Source organism: Lycium ferocissimum, unplaced genomic scaffold, assembly GCF_029784015.1.
Source record: "Lycium ferocissimum isolate CSIRO_LF1 unplaced genomic scaffold, AGI_CSIRO_Lferr_CH_V1 ctg3473, whole genome shotgun sequence".
In the NCBI taxonomy this organism is placed as follows: Eukaryota; Viridiplantae; Streptophyta; class Magnoliopsida; order Solanales; family Solanaceae; genus Lycium; species Lycium ferocissimum.
This window is the reverse complement of record NW_026725412.1, coordinates 1-23,766: the sequence shown is the minus strand read 5'-3', so window position 1 is coordinate 23,766 and position 23,766 is coordinate 1. Positions and strand designations below refer to the sequence as shown.

Sequence of the window (23,766 nt, the reverse complement as noted above, 5' to 3'; positions counted from 1 at the left end):
TAGACCAAAGAAACAACAAAAGGAGTTAATTAATGGACCACAACCAAAGGAGTTGATTAATGTAGATCAGTTAAATAATAGACGTAATGAAGAACCAGATGAGTTGATTAATAGACGAAACGAAGAAGAGGAAGACGAGACGTCTCTTGATAAGATTCTCAAGGAGATTTTGAATTTGAAGAAGAAGAAGAAGAAGTCAATTGTGGTGCTGGAGAAGAGGAATATGGTAATGTGATGCTCCGGAAGATAAGGAGAACAATAGTGATCGCCTATACATTCTGAAAATGTCAAGTCCATCACGCGTAGAAAAGCTGGAAAGGCTCCGATTGAACTCATGGCTTTTGGAAGGCGATGATTTCCCGGCCAGGATCATAGTAAGGTCTGCTATGAAGTCGTGGTTTGACTTTAAAGTTCAATTGCGAAAGCATAAACTCCTAAATATGTTTTGTAAAACTAGTTTTGCCCACTTCTTGGACTTGCCCTTACATTGGGATAAATTTAGTGGAAAGTTTGTTCATTCGCTTCTTCTACGGCAAATTACTAATCGAAAGAAAGAAGCATGTGATGTGATTTTTGATTGAGGATATGCCATGTTGTTTTGGGCTAAGGGAGGTTTGCATTGGTCACTGGTTGAATCGTGGTGCCCTCCCTAGTGGAAAGGAGTTGAATAAGGTCCATAGAAAAGGATACAAGTTATATAAAAAAAATTTAAAAATTAAATTAGGTGTTACCCAGGATTTGCTCGTGAAAAGCTTGGAAAATAAAACATTGACCAAATTGGAAAAGCTTAAGGTGTCCTTGCTGTGGTTTGCTCATTGCATTTTATTAGCACTTGACAATTCTAAAACAGTTGAGATGAAGTGGATAATGATAAGCCCAAGTGCATTTTTGTTTTGATGATTGTCAAACTAATTCAGAATCAGATAGAGACCTGATCTGCAACACCTCTGTGCATCTTGAACCGTCAGTAGGGAACAATTGTAAAATCGAGCCACTTGTTGCACACTGCAGTACTCGTGAGTTGACCCATGCTTTAGGTCGAAGTGAATGAGTGGTCTCTATCCATCCCACATGCTCCCACTATATATACAACATGATGAAAACATATTGAAACGAGACTTGAAAACCTAATCTAACTCGTGCAAAGTGGCGACACAAGTTCTCGAGATCTCTCGAGAACAAAGTCACCTACAAGTTGAAGAACCTGATCTAGACACAAGATTTAGTCTAAGTTCTTTATATTGTTGTGAGCCTTTGTTCGTTTGTACTTAAATTATAAACCTAATCTTCTCTTTAAAGGAAGTTAATTGTAGGTAGATCAAAAGTCTCAAAGGGTGCTTGTTGGAAGTGTGTTTCCTCAAGCTGTTGAGTGGTACATTAGGCTAGGATTAGTCTAAGTGTACTAGTGTCCTTATCTAGAGTTAGCTAAGTGGAGTTGTTTGCAATCGGAGTATTGCAAGGGTTGAGGTACTATGGGAGTTAGTTCCTAGGTTACATAAGCGTTATTGTAAGGGTAAAGGATTATGGGAGTTAGTTCCTAGCTTACGATAGAGTTGTAACCTGAAGTTGCTCGTATAGTGGAGTTGAAATCCTACTGAGGTAGGTCGGGGGTTTTAATTCCTTTAGCAAGGAGTTTTCCACGTTAAATCTTTCCTTTTGTACTTACTGCGTTGCGTAAGGGAGCTGGTACTCACCGGGTCCTCGCCCATTATTTAATGGACGAACGACTGCGTCGGTTGGTATCGGAATGGATGCTTTCTAAAATGTTAACACCAGAAAAATCTATAAAATGGCGGCCCCAAATATGGAAGAAGGACGATCTTTCACCGGGCCACCCATATTTAACGAAAAATATTATGGGTGGTAGAAGACAAAGAATGCACGACTTCGTCATGGCCAAAGATTCGAGCTTTGGGATATCATCGCTGTGATGGTCCACATATCCCGATTCACACAAGTGAAGATGGTAAAAAGACCCTTTGTCAAAAACAAGAAAAGAATACAATGAAGCTGACAGGAAGAAAGTGGAGAAGAACTATAAAGCCATGAAGATTCTTGTGTGTGGAATAGGACCGGATGAGTACAATCGAGCCTCAGCTTGTTCATCAGCAAAAGTGATCTAGGAAGCTCTCCAAACTATTCATGAAGGAACAACTCAGGTAAAAAACTCCAAGATCGACATGCTGCTACTTGCTTGATTATGAAATGTTCAAAATGAAGAAAGTGAATCCATTCATGAGATGCACGCAAATTCACCTCATAATCGATGAGCTCCGCTCTCTCGGAGAAGTCATCACTGACTACCAGTGGTAAGGAAGATGCTTTGTGTATTACACGACTTGCGGGATAGCAAGGTAAATACTATCTACGAAGCCAAAGATCTAGATACGTTGGTAATCGATGAGCTTATTGGAAACCTCAAGACGTATGAGATGAAGATGACCATGAAGAAATCAGAAAAGAATGAGGTGAAGAAGGAGAAGATCCTGGTTCTCAAAGCTGCAAAGGGAGAGTCCAGTGATGATGACTCCGAAATGACTTGACCTTATTGGAAACCTCAAGACGTATGAGATGAAAATGACCATGAAGAAAGCAGAAAAGAATGAGGTGAAGAAGGAGAAGATCACGGTTCTCGAAAGGCTACGAAAGGGAGAGTCCGGTGATGATGACTCACGAAATGACTTATCGCACACGGAGGTTTCACAAGATGATAAGAAAAATGGCATGTTCCCAAAATAGAAAACCCCGGCGAAACGACTACTCACATCAAGTGTGGGAAACATGGTCATTTCATGAAGGATTGTCCTCAAAACAGGCAGGACAATTATGACAGAACTGCCAAGAGGAACCAGGTCCCCGATAGGAGTCTCAGAAGGAAAGAGGCCGCTGATAAGATTGTGAAGCAAGAATTTGCAGCCTGGGGAGACTCCTCAAGTGAGTCTGAGGATGAAAATGACAAAGGGGACTTGTCTATGATGGCATTTGGCGATGGAGAAACTGAGCATAAGTCAGAACTTGCACTCTCGGCTGAATCTGACACAGGTGATGTTGATGATGAGAACAAAGAGGTAAATTTCTTGGAGGTAAAGAAAAACCTAAAAGCCTACTCTCTAAATAAACTCATGTCACTGTCAGGTGTGTTAATTGATGCCTATCATTTACTTATTCTTTGAAAAGAATGCACTAACTCTTGAAATCAGTAATTCCGAACTTAAAAGAGACAATATGTTGGTGTCGATTTCAGAAATGAGAGAGCAGGTTGATGAGACAATTAGCTAAATATTATCCTAGAAGGTCAAATAAAAGGGGATACAGGAGCGTCTCTTAAAGGGAAGGGTGAAGCTAGTAAAATTTACTTGGAGCTTGAAGATGAGATTAAAAAGGCAAAAACTAAGTCTTACTACTGAAGTCGAGAGGAGCAAGCAATTGAGAAAACTTGAGCAGAATTAAGTTTGATCTTGATAAAACTCTCAAGTGGACACAGTCCCTCTAGACGTAATTACCTCCGTACGAGTAAAGGAAGCAGTAGGGAAGGGAATGGTTACAAGAAGAAGCCTTACAATCCCCACAACAAGTATGTCTCCACCACTGAAAATTGGCTTTGCACTCATTGCAGGCAAGCAGGTTACTACAAGGAGTCTTGCAAAGCAAGAATTGAATCTTTTTAGAGGAACAGAGACTTCATCAAAAGGAAAGAAAGTTTGGGCATGAAAGGAACTGGTTCTCAAAAGAAAGGACCTCAGAAGAAGAAAGAGAATGTGCTACCTGTGTGGGCGAAAAGGAACTTGATCTATCCCTTCTACAACTATAAGGGATCCAAGCTGCTTTGGGTTCCCAAATCTAAACACTGACATCATGTGCAGGTTGAGGAGAGAGAAAAGGAAGGTGGATGTGACAGAAGAAGGGGTATGCACACATGGGAGGTGCAGGACAACATATGAACAAAGTACAGAACTGCTGCTCAGCACGGTCAAAACTATCCAGAGACCTGGTCTCTCTGTGACTCAAGTTAGTAGTTCTTTCAGTACCTTCATATGTTTTGAACTATTTAAGTGCCAAGTCGATCAAGCATCTTCTAATTCAAATTTCAAACCTTAAGTCTTCCAATCGACATTTCACTTCTGACCCAATCTGTCTCATCTCTCACACCTGTCCTAAAATGTCATCTCGGACACCTTAAATGCATCTCTCGTGTCTTTCTCTCTCTTCACTTACCAAAATCATCAGACCGTCGAACTTCTCATTCTCTCTCATATCCTATACAAGGCCGGCTGAACCAACTCCTATCTCATCACTCTTACCAAGTATAAATATCTCAAAACCCTCCTTCAAGACAAATCAAAATGAACTCCCAACTATCATCCTCAGAGCACTCAATCTCCTCTAACCAAAGTATATCTACATCTCTATCTGGTGTCTTCAAACTAAGAGGACCCTTGAATCTTGAGGAAAGTGATGCAGATATATACCTGATATCATCAGACTCCTCTTCAAAAGAATCGAATGAAACAAGTGGAGAGGTTGAAATGGGAAGAGATAACATCGACAACTCTGAAGGACAATAGGTCTGAAATCTTAACAGAAAAGAAAAGGCTGCAGATGTCGTACCCGTCTCTCACCCTGAGAAGAAAACTTGGTGTCCCATCTGTGCTGAAGCACCTGGTGCGTCAAAAGAAAACTCATAATGTTGACTCTGATAGTGATATCATACTTCGTTTAGTGCGCAGTCAGATCTTTGGGGGTATAAAGGAAAACAAGAAAAGGAAATCAAAGGGAATGACAGGAGGAGAGGAGGAGAAGAAAGTGATACTCAATCTGCCTCGCAAAAGAAACGGAGGACAAATGCCGTTTAGAGACATGAAATTGAACTGAGAAAGGAACATCTCCAAACGCAGAAAATTCTCTTTAGGGTAAAAGAAAACAAGTACACCGCGTGCGGACACAGCAACCATGCAACTGTCAACCTGTCGACTATGCCATGTTCTTGTAGAGTTTTCGATATGGACAAGCTCCCATGTGCACGTGCCACAGCAGCTTTGAGTAAGAGGTATCCAGATACATTTGGAGACTCTGTTTATAACAATTTTTCTACATATTACTCCGCAGATGCATAGACATGAAATTGAACTGAGAGCTTTTCTTCTTCTTTCGCCTTATCATAATGATTTTATATTTTAGATCTTCAGCGATTCGAGAAAGCCAATTCGGATTTCGAGAAGAAAGCATGAGATATGTTATGGAGAATCCAATAGATAGTCCACAACCATATCCCATAGGAACCACTTTCCAGCTGAGTTCACTCAAAAATGACGAATCGCTTTCTTCACCCGCGTTATTTGTCTCTGGTCTCCAGTTACTTCCACAATCTTCTGAAACTAGGAATCCACGTAATCCATCATTGCCTTCATAAAATGTACCCAATTGAGGTCCTTTCGGGATGCATCCTTCAAGATAATTACATGAGAGATTTAAAACTACAAGAGATGTAAGAGGAGCAAGTGTTTCTGGTATCTCTCCAAAAGCTGGTTAAATGAAAGGGCCAATGATTCTACTACAGATAATTTTCCAACTGATGTCGGTATATGACCTTGCAACCCATTGTGAGATAAATTCAACACATAAAGTGCAATGAGATCTCCCATCATACTCGGAATATGCTCTTCAAATTTGTTACTTGAAAGATCCATAATGGTGTACAAAGACAGGATCCTCACAACTTCAAACTCTTGTCCCTTTGTTACAACAGTTACCGAGTCTTGGTAATATGTTTGTTCTCCATCACCCGGTGCCTTCATTGTTTGATCAATTCTCCTCAAGCCTTTCAGATCTTGAAAATGACTTGTTGGTAATTCTGCTGTAAATGCATTGCAAGAGAGATCTATCATCCGAAGCTGAGGAAACAATCTTATACTACTTGAAGTTCTAACGGGTCCATGAAATTTATTAGATCTCAAGCTTAAAGCTCATAGCTCTGGAAGAGTCCCGAACCACATAGGGAATGTGTCATTCAGGTGATTATTTCCTAAGTCAAGAACTTCCAACTCTATGCAATTGGCCAAGGATCTTGGGATTTTTTCCTCTAGCTTATTGCCATGCAAATTGAAGCTTTTCAGTCCATTTCCAAAGCTAAAAGTTAGTTGGAGATTGCGGAAAGACTATTGTGATGCATATCCAAAACCTCAAGGAATGCACTCATGTCACCCAAACATTGTGGAATTGCTCCCTTCAAATTGTTTCTTGCCAAATCTAGAATTGTTAACCATGTAAAATTGCAAAAAGAAGAAGGGATCTCCCCATTGAGATTATTATTTGAAATTAAGAACAATAGTACAAATGGAGGTGGAATAGGTAAGGATCCTTGAAGAAAATTGGACCGCAAATCAATAGTACCTAGTTGAGAAAATGATGAAATCTAGTCAATACTTGTTAGCATGTTGTGGGATACATTAACATAATTCAATGAAAGCTTCCAATTTGACCATAGCTGATCAGGAATTCTTCGTTTAATCTTGTTATTAGAAAGATCCAGAATCTATAGCTGCTTTGTTGATCTAAAAAAAAAAATCCACTTCATTTACTTCACAAGCGGACAACCCTAAGTGTATAAGAGATTCGGACAAGGTAAACTTGACTTTGTTCTCATTGTTCAACATAATACTATTATGTGAAAGATACAGATAGGAAAGTTGTGTGAGGTTTGAAAAGATGATGACATATACATTGCCACTAAAATTGTTAGATGAAAGATGAAGTATTGTTAGATTCATAAGGTTCTGAAGTGACTTAGGAAGAGGACCTTGTAAATGATTGTGTTCTAATTTAATTAGTTCTAATGTATTGTACTTGAAATCCTTAAGTTGACCAGAGAAATGGTGTCACGACCCAATTTGGCTAAGTCGTGCGGGCACTTACCTTTCCTACCTCGGCAAGCGAACCCTCAACCCAATGATAATAAAAGCATAAATAAATAACTAAATAAGCGGAAGAGAATAAATCACGTAAGTCTGACGATAATAAAATAGAAAAAGTGCGAAAATAAGGAAATACACCCCAGGGCCTGGTCTAATCTATACAAGAGCATCTAGCTAGAAATATACAAGTCTGAAAATATAATAATGCATCAATAGCTATATATGTATCAGAATGGAAAGTAAGATATAAATAAGAGGAGTCTTCAAGGCAGCGAACGTCTCGTGCTGACCCTGTAAACTCTAAGGGGGAGTACCGATAGCGACTATCGCCACGGAGACGGAAGCAAATCCAACTCGGAACTCTTGATTCATAAAAGAATGCGCAAGTGCGGTGGTATAAAACCACAGTCCTTGTATGTATTATAGGCCGACTAAGTATAGCTAACATAATTCAGACAATAAAGCAAGATAGGCAGATAAATCAACAAGTATAAGTCAAACACAATCAGAACCAAGTACACGTCATCACCTAGGTGGAAGCATCTAAACCCAAGTGTGCCAAGTCTCAATATATCCAATCCGAACCCAACAACACAAGTAAATCACCAGATCATCACAATATAAGCCATAATGCAATAAAATGCAATAATGTATGAATACAAATGCAATGCAATGCTGTGTACACATGTACTCCGGATGGAAGTATCGACGTCCCGGTAGTACAACACATGGGGGACCTGCGAAGTCCATGTACTCACTCAATCCACGATTCCGGGACAACCATTAGACATCTAACTCTCACATCACTCCACTCAATCCACGATTTCGGGACAATAATCGGATATCGAATTTTTCACATCACTCTCATGCAAACTGAGCCCAGCTCATCACAGTGTTCCCTCAAATATCGATAATGTATTAACAGTATATCATGAGAGATGAGAATGCGTGCAATGTATGAATCAACATCAATAATCAGATCAATATCACAAGTACCAAGCATGGGTACGCCAACCATATCATGAAAGACTATACAAGTCATATAGAATACTATCTTCGTATCAACGTCAACAAGTGAGGTACCAAAATATCATGAACAAGATGGATCAATAGTCTCCAATATCTACTATCACTACGCGGCATCAAGCCCTCAACAATAGAACAAATCAAATCTCAGCACAACGGGGTAGCTAGCCCCAATCACACAACAGAGCTCAACCTAAGACAATATCTAACCCAACTTCATACCCGAAGGTTTAGATGCTTTGTCCAACAATATCATCTAAATATATGCTTCGCTACATGAAGTCTCACCAAGGGTAAGCCATAACCTACCTGGATGGCCGAACAGCAATACACCAACAATCATTCCTTAGCCTTGCCCTTCCGCTGAGCCTCAAGATCAAGAAAGTCTAGGCATATTCGAAATCTAGATTAGAAATCATGAAGATTGATACCTATATTGCTATTATTCAAATTAGGTCAAAAACCAACCCTAGAATTTGGGGAAACGGGGCTCACAAGGTCAAAAAAGAAAATTCGAGGGTCAAATATCCAATTAAACACTAGGTGATCAAAACCCATCAACTAATTGCTAAATTAACTTAAGGATTAATCCAATTTCGAAATCCAAGCAAAACCCTCAATTTTGGGTACAAACCCTAACTCTTAGATTCAAGAATCCAACACTAATAATGGAAGATTAACAACCTTAGATACATCATAATCTAGCATAAACCCAATAAATTTCATTATTAAAAAGCCTAGATAGAATATCCATTAAATCCACTTTTTATCTTCCATTACTAAGGAACTAACAAGGAAAAAAGGATTCTAAGATGATTAGGAATAATGAATTAGCAAGGGGATTAGAAGGACTTACCACCAAGAATCTTCTCCAAGAATCCTCTAGAATAGTTCCAAGAGCTCAAATTTCAGAATGGTAATAAATAATAGACTAAGGGCTTTTAATACACACTTAATGAATATAACAGGCCCAATACCGATATGGTGGCATCGAGACCGCCATGACGTGAACGCCCCGTCATCCACTCAGACCGTCGGGACGGTCAAGACACAATATAGCTTGGCCGCCCCAGCGGCCATCCCGCCGCTATAGCGGTGCCGCTAGGACGACACCAGTACCAGAAATCCCTAAAATTCCCCGAGTCTCTACCAAAATCCCGACTAATTTTGAAGGTGATCTGCTCACAAGCCATATACATAGACCCACATAAAAACACACTACGAACGCACTCGTGGCCTCAGAGTTCCCAACGGAGGTCTCGTTGACTGAGGCAACCCCCGATACCTCAATTTTAACTTTCCAACCTAAGTCCCAAAATGCATCCGAGTGCATTAGGAACCGAGCCAGATATACACACAAGTTCTAAACGACCATTTGAACCTCTCAGAATCGATGAATTTTTTAAAAAGTTCCGTTTGCCCAAAAGTCAACTTTGAGTTAACTTTTTTTGGCTTTAAGCCCAAATTTCACAAAAAGTCACCCGAATCAAATCTAGACACCTCGAGAAATGTGTCAACGGTTCTCTCGAATCGAAAGTGAGCTAACCAAAATCAAAAAGTGGTGAAAATGCTGGAAAGACTATAATGACCAAACGGGTTTACAAATTGTTATAACTCAAGTCTATATGACTTAGCGACGGAAGGGAGGATATCCAGGAAGGAATTTCCCCATTCAGGGAGTTCGTTGATGGGTGAAGTATATTCAGATCTATAGTCCACTTGTAAATAGAGGAATTGGTCCTTCAAGATGGTTTACTCGAAGGTCCATAGACACTATATGAGTGATATTCCAAAGCGATTTTGGAATCGGTCTCATGTAATGACCCGATTGGTCGTTATAGTACTATTGACCCTTTTACCTCGATTGACCCTTTCCCGAGGTCATCGGGCGAGTTTTGATGTGACTTTTCGAGGTTGGAGCCTTAAAGTGGGATTTGTTTGACCCAAAGTTGACTTTTGAGAAAATTGACTTTTTTTGAAATTCTGTCAATTTCGAGAGGTCCATATGACCGTTTGTGACTTTGTAGTGTATTCGGTTTGGTTCCCAATGCAATTGGGGACTTGGGTTGGAAACTTGATTTTAGGCCATTGGGGGTTGACTTGGTCAAATAGACATCCGTTCGAAATTTTGAGGCTGTGGATGAATTCGTAGGGCATTTTTATATGTGTTTCCATGTTGTTATGTATTTGTGGGGCCTCAGGTGATAGTCGGATTTTGGGTTGGAAAGTGTCAAAAGCCAGAAAAATTTGGTGTCTGGTGTCCGCTGTAGCGGGCGGGAAGACCTTGTGGTAAGCCACCCCAGCGGACTGATATCCATTGAGGCACTCACTGTAGCATGCATGTTGCCGCTATTGCGGCTAGATGATTTGGGCGTGAGGCGACGTAGTGGGCCATTGGCCGCTGTGGGGAGCTACCGCTGCAACGAATGACGGGCAGTATTTCTAGAATTTTCTTAAGTTAAAACCCTTGGACCCTATCATTTCCCTTCATCACTTTCTAAGCACACTTTGGGAGAATTGATTAGCCTTTGGACTAAATCTTCTTCGAGGTAATCAGTTACCTTCCTAGATCCTTAATCCACGGTTAGAATCACTAGAATCAAAATAGAGAAGATGAGTCTTATGATGAAATTCTTGAAATGGGTTTAGACTTCTAAAATGAAAATTGATGGCGAAATTGACTAGTATAACCATAGAATTTGATGAATTCCTTGTAGTTAAGCTTATTTCTTCCATTATTAGTGATTAATTTGAGGATTGAATAATTATGGTCCATACCCAAATTTGAGGGTTCTACTTTAAATTTGAATTAGGCTTAATCTTGAGTTGTTTTAGCAATTGATTAGTAGGTTTGATCACCTAGAGCTTGAATTGCATATTCCATCCTTCAATTTTCCTTTTTACCCTTGTGCGCCCTTTCTCTAATTCCTTGGGTTAGAATTTGACCTAACTAGAAGTATAATGTTGTTATTTATGGTTTTTAGTATAAAATTCGATTATGCATAGACTTTGAGTACTTGGAGGCGCTACGAAGGGGCAAGGCCAAGGTTTGATTGTTTGAGGCTCTAGTGTGGCATTCCAGGTAGGTCACGGCTTACTTTTTGGTTAGACTTCGGTTAGCGAATCATATGTAGAGTTAGTGATTGTTGGAGAAAGCATGTAAACCTTTGTGTATAGAGTTGGGATGGAATACTTAAGTTGGTATTGTTGTTGACTATGGATTGTCGCCTTATTGTGTTCTATTGAGTTGTTGCTTATTTGTGAGTTGTTGGCTTGTCGCCACATGATTGATTCTAGAGTTGATGCTTAGTGATACCTTATGTTTCGGAGAGCATATATATCATGATTGAGGTTGTTGGAAATGAATGTAAGGTTATGATATTGATATTGTGATTGAGACATGTGTCCATGTGTGGCACCATTGATTCATATATCCTTGTTGGCACTGTTATCATGCATTCACTCATTGTACATTTATTGGGATCGGGTTGCGTGCCGTAACACTTACTGGGATCGGGTTGCACATACCGCAACACTGACTGGGATCGAGTTTCACGTTCCGCAACATTGACTATTAGATCGGGCTACATGCCACAACCGGTATATGGACCTAGCTGTCCCCCATGGGTCATGACTATCGAAGCGACGAGATATTTCGCCTGAAGCATGTGTATATCACTGCATTGCATTGCATTCATCTCCTATTTACATATGGTTGTGTATTGGACTAGTTGGTTGATCTTGGTGATACGTGTACTTGATAGTGGTACTTAAGATTGTGTTTCAGACTTATAGTGGATTTTGAGGTGATATACTAGACTTAGTAATTTGGTACTGGATTTGATACTTTGGACTGTGTTGAGTTATATCTGATTGAGAGCATGCCTACTTTTTCAGTCTCTTTCTTATATATATGAATATCTAACTGTTGTCGGCCTATGATGCCTACTCAGTACGTGTTTTTATACTGATTCTACCTTGTTGCATTCTTTTTTGAGTGCAGAGTTCGTGACCGAATCGACTTTCTCACTTCGTGGCTAAGTTCCGAGGCCTTTTGACGAGCATTCTAGGGTGAGCACTTGGATGGATTCGCTACCTGGATGACTCTTATCTATTTCAGTCTTTATATTCTATAATTTAGATAGTTATTTATGGATATTTGAGACTTATATTTCCTCCACATTATGTAGTGGCTCTTGTACTATTCAGACCAGATTTTGGGATTTGATGTATCTTCCGCACTTATTATATCCATCTATTTATGTTAGACTTATTATGTAATTCTGGGTGATTGGATTTGTATTATCTATTGTTTGGTCGTGAATAAGGAACGGGTTCACCTACCGAGGTAGAAAATGGTAGGTGACCGTACGTTCCCCTAGTTAGGGCATGGCATCCCAAGAGATTACAAGAAAAGAGTGCCAAGGACTGCAATGAAGTTAGATAGCCAAGGGATTGAGGCAAATTACCAGAAAAATTCACTTTAGAGAGATCTAACTGCATAAGAGATGCACTGCTGTTCCATATGGTCGTTGGAAAAAAACCACTGAGCTGATAATTGCCTGACAAGGTAAGAACTTGCAAGTTTGGCAGGTGAAAGGTACTCTCAGGTAATATCCCATGTAATCCTTTCTGGTCAAGCCTTAGAGTTGTTCTATGAGAAGAAAAATTCAGACGAATGGTTGAAGAGATGTCCAGAGCAGTAAGATCAAGCTCTATTAACTGGGTCAAATTCTGAAACACTTTAAAATTATGAGGCTCCAGTATGAGCGTATTAAAAGACAAATTCGGTTTGAGATGAAGAGAACACAATTTAGAAAGATGAGAGATTTTAGAGGGAACTCGACCAATGAAAAATGAGTAGGAAAGATCAAGATGAGTCAAGTTGGAAAACCTGCCAAATTTAGGTGAGATTTCCGTAGGAAAGAAGACATTCCCAGAAAGATTTATCCTCTGGAGATGAGAGAGTTGGAATAGGCTGCTATTGGGATCAATCTTCCCTGCAAGCTGGCTATCACGACCCGACTAGGGGCCATGACGGGTACCCGGGGCTAACCACAGAGCACCGCTCATACTATTACCCATCGTACTCATCCTGCATTCATTCATTATTCTCATACTCAAAATCATAGGAAAACCATTTCTATTTTGAAACATATTTACCTTTATATACATAAGCCCTTCGGCTATCAAAATAATATATATACAATGAGGAAATAGTGAGACCATACTACCCACACGTAAGCATCTACGAGCCTCTACTAGAGTACTAGACATATGGACGGGACAGGACCCCGTCGTGCCTAAAATACATTTACACAAAATCATAAGCAAAGGCACCTCCGGAACAATGGAGTGCTCTTAAGTCTGCTGATCGCTCCTATGAATCTAGATCACCTCCTTGTCTACCTGTGGGCATGAACACAGCGTCCAAAGAAAGAAACGAGCATTGTACTGAGTATGTAAGGAATAAACAATAATAATACATCAATGAAATAGGGAGATATCAAATGAAGAACAACCTGTAACTGACTGTCAATTTTGATAGAAATAAAACATGCTAACTCACTTCATAAACATCATCATATCATGTATGCATATCTATATATGTTGCCCGACCATATAGGTACGGTGTGATCATCAGTAGCCCGCGTCTAGGCCTCCCGCGTCTGGGGTAACCATCTCATGCCGCCCACTAGTGGTGTCTGCCCATGCCATCTAGACATGGTGTAAACGCTGCCCGCTTTAGCAGTGTTTGCCCGGCCATATAGGCGCGGTGTAATATCATCATCATGTACACCTCATAGGCTTATCATAATCTTGTCATACTCCTATCATAATGCATGCATAGGAACTCAAAGACAACTATACTTTAGCGAGGTGACATAAGGTCGTGAACCCCCGATTCCATTATGGAGCATTCATAAGCATTCCGCCTCACCTTGAAGGAATTAGCATATAAGGTGAGTATAGACAATAAGCATCATCATTATCATAATCATCATTATCATTCTCATAACGTAGCTCTTATCTTTATCTCATATGGCTCTTCATGAACATAGACTCATAACTTTTGGAATGTAAGAGGGTCATGGAGAATAAGGGAAAATCATGCCACGGGAGTCATGCCTTAGAAAGAAGGGACTAGCCTTACATACCTTTTCGTTTAGCTATTCTATCGCTTGATCGTTCTCCTTCAAATCTCACGTTTCTACCTTCAAGAGAGTTCGTATTAACATTAGCTAATCGATTATATGAACGTGCTTACTAAAGCTTAGAGAAAATTGGGCAGCATTTCCTTTGTTTATACAACTTTCCTCATATCATATATCAACTCCCAAACGTCTATAATAATATTCACAACATTATAACCAACAATCTTCATTCATCTACATTACCCACATTTCACCATTTCACCTCAATTCATCATAATCATGGTCATAATATACTATTACATTTACTCATAATATGGAGCTTATCCCATGCCCTTAATATCATTTATAACATAATCATAATCACAATATATCAAGAATCATGACTCATCCCGAGCTACTACTCAAAATCTCATTATTCTCATCTTTGTAACCCATTTTCTATCTCCTTTCATAATCTAAGTCTTTCAACCTCTCAATATCTTAAACAACATGGAATGATCATAAAACTTACCTTAGATAGTGTGGGAGTGAGCCTTAAGTGGAAAGACTTCACTTGAGCCAAAACCCTAGTTCACTTCCAATGGAATTTCTTGACTTAGATGAACTCTAATGAGTTTCTTACACTTAGTTTTCTTGGTTTGATGAAGTTGATCACAAATCTCTCTTGAGTTCTTGTGGGAGAAGTGTGGAGAGCTTTCTAGAGAGTTCTTGAAGTGTGGAGAGAAAGAATGAAATGAATTAAATGAGATTGGGTCCTTATATCAACTTTTAAAATCTGTCCCGACATGAACATACGGACCAACATACGGTCCGTATCTTTTATACTGGCCGTATGTTTGGTCCAGTGAAGGTACCCATTCTGGGCAGAACATACGGCCTAACATATGGCCAGTATGTTTTATACGGCCATTATGTTGGACCGTATGTTGCCCAACTTTCCGGAATTCATTCTCGTCGACTCGTTTGATCTTCAATCCTTATGGAACCTTCTTAACACTTGTTTAACACCTCATTAACAATCTAAGGGACATTGTAACTCTTCTCCAAAACATCACTAAGTCATCGTTAACTTATTACTCGTAAATCTCATCCGACACATGACGTATACCTTGCCTTTCTTGGCAACTTTCTTCTCTTACCTCAAATGCCTTTGAAATCTCAATTAGGATCATCAAATGCTATTTCTTACTTAATGAAACATCGCACACTTCATGCCCTTTGTTAGTTCATTCGCTGTGCATCAACGGGAAATTTTCCGAGGTGTAATACTGGCTACAACCAAGGTCAAGTTCAATCATATTGCTGGTGATCTCGTCACATTTGACTGCAGCCCATAAGCAGCATTCTCTGCTCATATTCCATGAACTCGTTTTTGCGTGAGATTTCCCAGTAGTGGACGTTTGCTTGAATCTTATAAGGGAAAGACTTTGATCTTCGCGGCATAGTTGAGGTGCCAATGAAGAAAAAGCAAGTCTTGCCCTTATAAGAAAGAAAGATACCACTAGTAGTAGAAATGAGAGGTACCCATAGCTCTTCTTTTTTAAGAAAGAAAGATATACTTAAAAACGACACTTTGTGTTAGTCCCAAATCAAAATTAATGAGACATATATAGAGCAGAGGTGGATGTTAAAAGGGGTCCAAGTCTTGTAAGTCTTCTCAAAGAGGCTATACATTTTTTAGAAAATTAATTTGATAATCTGAATTTTAGCTTTGAAATATTATACGAATTTCAATCAAAAGAAATCTGAATCACGTTACTGTCGAGGTGATAGGTCAATATGTCATTTTGTTTGCAGTGTTATATATATTTCATTGAAATGAATGCAATAAGTTCAAAGAATAAGAAAAATATATGTTAAAACAAATGCAATACTTGAATTGTTTTTTAATTGCATCACAAGAGTAAAAATGTTAATCCAATTGCTACAATGAATTAGATAATCCAATGTTTATCACAAGTCTTTCCAAGGAAATTTCAAAAAAAGCTGCAGTTGTCCTTTCACTTTGATTTTAGTCATTAGTAACCGTTGAACAGAACACAGCTCAAGTCGATGCACAAATTTGGACTTGGTGCTACTTATTTGTTCCTATTTCAACATTTAATTTAGCCTTTTCACTAAGGAAAGAGAAGAAATTCCAAGTGAATGAGATATTTAAAGTCAATACACAAGTCATTCCATGGAAATGTAATATGAAAGCTACAACAAGATAGTACTTAGCTTTTCACTTTGATGTTAGACATTGTTTAACTGAAGTTATTTCTTATTCTGTTCACAATTAATTAGAGGCTACTTTCTTCTTCTACCCAAGTTCTTCAACAACCAAGCATTCATGATAACATGAAATAAGCATGAAAACTAACCTTTTATTTCATGGGAATGAGCTTTGGAGCAGCTATCGACTTAGGTGAAAACCCTAGCTTCAATACTCAAGAATCTCTTGTAGTCTACTAACCCTAGGAAGCCTTCTAACACATGAACACTTTGATTCTTTCTTCTTGATCTTTGTTTTCTCTTGGATTGGGGTGGAATATTCTTGGAGAAGGGTTTTGAACTCTCAAGACTTGTGGAAAATGAAAAATGAAATAAATGAACAAAGGCCATCTATTTATACAAAAAGTTAAAAATATGACCGATGGACTTATACGGACCACTTATACGGTCCGTATAATATTATACAGTCCGTATAAGTGGACCGTATAACACCACCACGGGAAAGTCCCTTTCTGAAATAGGTCAAGTTATACGGACCCCCTTATACAGACCGTATAAAGTTATACGGACCGTATAAGTTGTTACACCTCGAAAATTCCCCTTAGTATACAGGTGTATAGGCTCGCGAAGGACATGACGTATATGAGGTTTAGATAAGAAAGGAGTAGTAATTGATAGTCCTAATTAAGATTCCAAAGGCATCCGAGTTGAAGCAAGAAAGTCGTTAAGGGAATCGAGTTATAAGTTAGTATATTAGACGCAAACTAGGAGTATTGAGTTAATGATGCCTTAAGGATGTTGTGGAGAAGAGTTATAACATCCCTTAGAATGATATTGAAGTGTTGAACAAGTGTTAAGAAGATTCCATAAGGATTGGAGATCAAACGAAACGACGGGAACCATTCCGGTGGAACTGTGAGTTCCACGGCCATGTTCCACGGACAACACCATGTTCCACGGCCCGTGGATGTGTCCGTGGAACAGCCAAAGCAGAAAGAGTGGCTGGCTGGTCGTGAACCACGACCGGTTCCACGGCCAACATTGGGTTCCACGACCGTGAAGCCGTCCGTGGAAGTCCCATCGGCTGAACCATTTTCAAGTCTTTAAATGTGAAGTCCACTTCATTTATTTCATTCCCATTCACGACTTCAACCTCTCCACACCTCTAGAACTTTCTAAACATTTCATCCACAAGAAAACTAAGCGAATCAAGGATCAATAACAAGAGTTGAAGTGAATCAAGCTTAGGAAACTCCATTAAAGTCACCAAGGTCAAGAAATTCCAAGAAAGGTGAAGTAGGGTTTTTGGTGCGAAGGGTGTATTATCAATCAAGGCTTATTCCTCTACCATTTGAGGTAAGTTTCATGATCTTTACATGTAGTTTAAAGTATTATTAAGGTGAAACACTTAGATTATGAAAGAATATGGAAAATGGGTTACAAAAGGATGAATAATGTCATTGTGGAATAGTAGTTGAGAGGAATCATGAAAATGGTTATGTTGAGATTATAAATGTGTTATAAATGATAATTAGAGCATGGAATAAGTATTATAGGTGAACAAACGCGACGATGAACTTTATTCATGAATATGGAGAATTGAAGTGAAATTAGGAAATGCGAACCATGTAGATGAATGACGATTGTTGCTAGCGATATTGTGATGGTTGTGATGGGTGTTGGGAGTTGATATGGAATATGGCGGAAAGTAGTATAAACAAAGGAAACGCTGCCCAATTTTCTTTAGCCTTAAGAGGCATGGTCTTATAATTGCCTAGCTAACGACGAGACGAACTCTTGAAGGTAAAGGCGAGGACGTTAAAGGAGAACGAGCAAGCTATAAAGTAGTTAACGACAAAGGTATGTGAGGCATTACCCTTCCTTCCAAGGCATGAATCCTATGCATAATTTTCCTTTCCATCATGAATTTTCTACGCTTCTAGAGATGAAAAGTATAACTTCATGAATAGCTAGACAGGATAAGAAATACGCCATGAATACGATAAGGACTCTAGAGACCATGATATGATATTCTCACGAAATCAATAATGATGATCACGATCCATTGGTATTCTTTCTTATATGTGCTCACCTTAAATTGTAGTTTCCTTCAAGGTGAGCTATGACGCTTATGCTTATTCTATAATATGATCGGGGGTTCACGACCTTATGTCACCCCGACATAGGTATAGTTTCCCTTACGTTCAAGTGAATGTGTTGATGATATGTATATGCATATGTAACTAAGGATGCTAAAATATGATAGAACGATAACAAGTCCATGACGATAAATATACGAAATGTATGATATGCATGATGATGTGATTCCACCGCGCCTAATTGGCCGGACATGTCACCGCTACGACGGGTCAGCTATGATTCACCGCACCGAGAAAGGGTGGATATGATCACCACTAGTGGGTGTACGGATGGTTACCCGACGCGGGTAACGATGTGATGATGTATGATTGATGTGATGATGTATGATTGATGTGATGATGCTTGCATGTTATGATAATGTATATGATATACTTATGCATGATGTATGTACATGAAACTGGTTCATATGTAAGGAGCACACAGGTTATATCCTCATCTCGTAACCTATGATTTCCGATTATGTTTATTTCCTATTTCCTACGCTTACATACTCGGTAACGTTCGTATCGACGTCCTTTTCTTCGGACGCCGTGTTCATGCCCACAAAAAAAAGCGGGGAGACTTCCGATCCCTAGGAGCCGCAGTCGGGGTTGTGAAAGCACTCCATTATCCCGGAGGTGCTCGATTATTCTTTGGTACATATCCGTATATTCATATTTTTATAGGCATGTACGGGGTCCTGTCCCGTCCATATGTCTAGTACTCTAGTAGAGGCTTGTAGATACGCATGTGTGGGGGATATGGTCCCAGGATGTTCATGTATATATATGTATATGTATATGTATAAATATATATTATTTTGATGACCTAAGGGTTTATGTTTATAAAAATAATTAAGTTTCCAATAATGATATGTTTCCATGAATTTGAGCATGTATTATGTATGAAAGGTTATGGGTAATGGGACGAGTGGTGTTCGGTGGTTAGCCCCGGATACCCGTCGCGGCCCGTAGCTCGGGTCGTGACATAAGTGGTCCTATAACACCACCAAGAAAATAACCCTTTCTGTGAAGGTCATGTTATACGGACCCTCCTTATACGGACCGTATAAAGTTATCCGGACCGTATAAGTGGCTGTATAACTCCCAGTTATGCGAAACTTCCTCTCGTTGATTCGTTTGAATTCCAATCCTCGTGGAACCTTCTTGGCACTTACATAATACTTCGTTAACCACATAATAGGCCCTATAGCAGCCTCTCAAGACATCATCAAATAAATATTAGCTCAATTATAGCGAAAACCTTTTCGAACACGACTTATATTTCACTTCTTTCAGCGAACTAAATTTCACATATATTCGTATGACTTCAAAATCTTATATTATGCACCTTAAGTTATCTAATACTTCCCTTAACCTTGTAAAGGTTTCATAGTCACCTTAAGCTCACATTATCCTATTCCCAAGGCAACAAATTTGGAATTTCCGAGGTGCAACATTCTCCCCCCCTTAGGAACATTCGTCAGCGAATGTTTGGTTCTTGGGGATAATATAAAAATTTTGCCAGAGTTTTTCCTATAATATGGCACTACGATCCTGCAACAGTAACCCAAAATACATCGCCTCACAGGGCTACAACAACAAAATCAATAACCATGGCCACACACCTACGGAAAGCATCAAGGAAAGCACTACATACCTGAGGATAATGGCATCTCTGCCTGAGTCTCCTCTGGGGGTGAAAATAAATGCGGGTACCTAAACTTCATGTCTTCTTCGTCTTCCCAAGTCATTTCCTCTCTATTATTATTTCTCCATAAAACTTTAACTGAAGCTAGCTCTTTGGTTCTAAGCTTCCGTACTTGCCTATCTAAAATGGCAATGAGGACTTTTTCATAAGACAATTGTTGGGTAACCTGGACATCATCTATTGGTACAATTCTAGAAGGATCTCCAATGCACTTACGAAGCATCGATACATGGAAAACTTAGTGAACTGAGTCCAAGTCAGAAGGTAGATCTAATTCATAAGCGACCTGGCCTACCTTGCGTATAATCTCATAAGGTCCAATGTACAGGGGGATAAGCTTGACCTTCTTGCCAAATCTCATGATGCCGTTCATTGGCAACACCTTCAAAAATACCCAATCTTTCACTTGGAACTCTAAGTCCCTTCGACGATTATCCGCATAGGATTTCTGACGACTCTAAGCTGTTAATAATTGATCCTGTATAAGCTTGACTTTCTCTATAGCTTGCTGGACCGAGTCTGGCCTTATCAATTTGGTCTCTCCTACTTTAAACCACCCAATTGGGGATCTACACTTCCGCCCATATAAAGCCTCATACGAGGCCATTTGGATGCTAGAACGATGACTATTGTTATAAGCAAATTTAATAAGTGGTAAGTGATCATCCCAGCTACATCCAAAATCAAATATACATGCCCGTAGCATATCCTCAAGGGTCTGAATGGTACGTTCAGCTTGTCCATCAGTCTGTAGGTGAAACGCCGTGCTAAGACTCACCTGAGTCCCCAAACCTTATTTGAAAGATTTTCAAAAATTGGCTATAAACTGAGTCCCTTTATGTCACGACCCGACTAAGGCCATGACGGGTACCCGGGGCTAACCACCGAGCACCACTCATTCTATTACTCATCCTGCATTCATTCATATTTCTTATGCTCATAATCATAGAAAGCTATTTTCATTTGAAACATATTCGTTTTATATACATAAGCCCTTCGGCTATCAAAATAATATATATACACATATGATGGGAAACTGTGAGACCATACTACCCACACATACATATCTACGAGCCTCTACTAGAGTACTAGACATATGGACGGGATAGGACCCCGTCATGCCCAAAACATATATATACCAAAAGAATAAATAAATGGCACCTCCGGAACAATGGAGTGCTCTCTAGCCGGCTAACGCTCTACGAGTGCAGGTCGCCTCTCTGTCTCACTGTGCAGGCATGAACACGAGCGTCCAAAGAAAACGGACGTCGCACGAACATTGTCTTGAGTATGTAAGGCATCAACACAATAATACATAATAGGAGCATAAGGGATAGCATAAGATAAAAGAACTGTTCATTTCTCATAATACCTTTTTGAACATTCGCCATACGTACTTACCCCTTTATTCCTCTAAAGATACACTTGTTACATCTACATGCTTACATATGCAATAATTTACAATGTAGTACAGCCACGTACCCGGCCATATAGGCTCGGTATCATCCGTACTCAGCCCTGCCGGGACTCGATAATATTCGAACTCGGCCCTCCCGGGACTCGATGCTATCCGTACTCGGCCCTTCCGGGACTCGATGCTATCATACATACATACATATACTTAACGTTACCATACTTCTATCATTAAAGCATACATTAGAACATTAACGACAACCATGGCGAAGTCGGGGTGACATGAGGTCGTGGACCCCGATTACATTATGAAGTACATAATCATCAAATCTCACCTTGAAGGGACTAACGTTTTAAGGTGAGTGTACACAAGAAAAAGCATCATTGGAACCATACTTAGAATCATTAACTTCATGGGCATCATATCTCACTTTAGGATTCTTTAGACTTAATTTATCATCATCAATTATCATACTCGTGTCTTACCTCTTTTCTTTATCTCATACGTATGTAGCTCCTTACAGTCATAGACTCATCATCATCACTATCGTGCTCATAATGTGTCTCTTATCTTTATCTCATATGACCATTCATGAACATAGACTCCTGGTTCTTCGGAATGTAGGAGATTCATGGAGAAGGAGGGAATATCGCGTCATAAAATTCATGCCCAAAAAGGAAGGGACTAACATCATAAGGTGGATCTAGCAACAATGAATAATATCAAGGAATCGTATGAAGGTCATTAGCTTTGTATAAACAACATATCATGATATTTAGGGTCCCTAGACTTGGTCTTATCATCATATGCGTAACATACCTCTTAACTTTCTCTCATGAGAGCTCTTTATAACGTAGACTCATCATTTTCGATACATACATATATGTAGAGAAGTCATAGAAAAATTCATACCATAGAGTCATGCCTTAGAAAGAAAGGACTAGCCTTACGTACCTCTTTCGTTTAACAATTCTATCGCTTGATTGCTCTTCTTCAACGCTCACGTTTCTACCTTCAAGAGAATTCACATCAACATTAGCTAATCGATTATAAGAACGTGCTTACTAAAGCTAGAGAAAATTGGGCAGCATTTCCTTTGTTTATACAAATTTCTCCATATTCCATATCAACTCCCAAACATCCATAACAACAATCACAATAATATAGGCAACAATCATCATTCATCTACATTATCCACATTTCACTTCAATTCCTCCATAATCATGGTCATAGTTCACTATTACGTTCTCTCACATAAAGTGCTTATCCCATGTTCTAAATATCATTCATAACATACTTACAATCACGACATATCAATAATCATGACTCAATCCAAGCTACTACTCAAAAGTGACACTATTCCCACATTCATGACCCATTTTCTATACTCTTTTACAATCCAAGTGTTTCAACTTATCAATACCTTAAACAACATGAGAATACCATAAAACTTACCTTAGATAGTGTAGGAGTAAGCCTTGAGTGGAAATACTTCTCTTGCACCAAAACCCTAGTTCACTTCCATATGAATTTCTTGGCTTGGATGAACTTCAATGTTTTTTATACACTTGATTCTTGTTGGTTTGATGAAGTTGATCATAAATTTCTCTTGGATTCTTGTATGGGAAGTGTGGAGAGTGTTCTTGTTATATCCCGCATTTTTGCACATTATGATAGGTTGGAGACAAAACCATTCCGGGATACAATGTCGAGACTTTTGACCTTCGATTTCGTTTTGAGACACAAGTTGTTCATGAATTTGTTGGCATGGAATATTTAGGAAAATTTGGGACCAAAAGTGGAATATTTGGAAGTTAGTAATTCATGAAAATTGGCCATATTGGCCATGTGGCTTGAATTGGTCCCACAAACTTTGTGGACAATTTTAATTGGTCCAACACATGTGTGTGGGCCATGGACACTTGTATAACTTATATTAGTATGCAAAAGATGACTAATAAGTCATATTCTTATCACTTTACACTTAGAAAAAAAAATAGAAGTTGAAGAACCCCATTAAGGGAGCTCTCGGCCAAGGAGAAAATGAAAAAAAAAAAACCAACTTCAATTCTAGCCACTCCAAAAATATTTTGTTGATGCAAATCCACTATTTTGAGGTCCCTAAGTAGCGTGGAAGTGTTGTTTAAACCAACTTCAATTCTAGCCACTCCAAAAATATTTTGTTGATGCAAATCCA

At 39.2% G+C, this 23,766-nt stretch overlaps 1 pseudogene; it reads right to left on the bottom strand.

The window, feature by feature from the left end:
- Positions 1-5,088: 5,088 nt before the first annotated feature.
- LOC132044081 (receptor-like protein Cf-9 homolog) lies at positions 5,089-6,851 on the bottom strand (annotated as a pseudogene).
- Between the last annotated feature and the right edge of the window lie 16,915 nt (positions 6,852-23,766).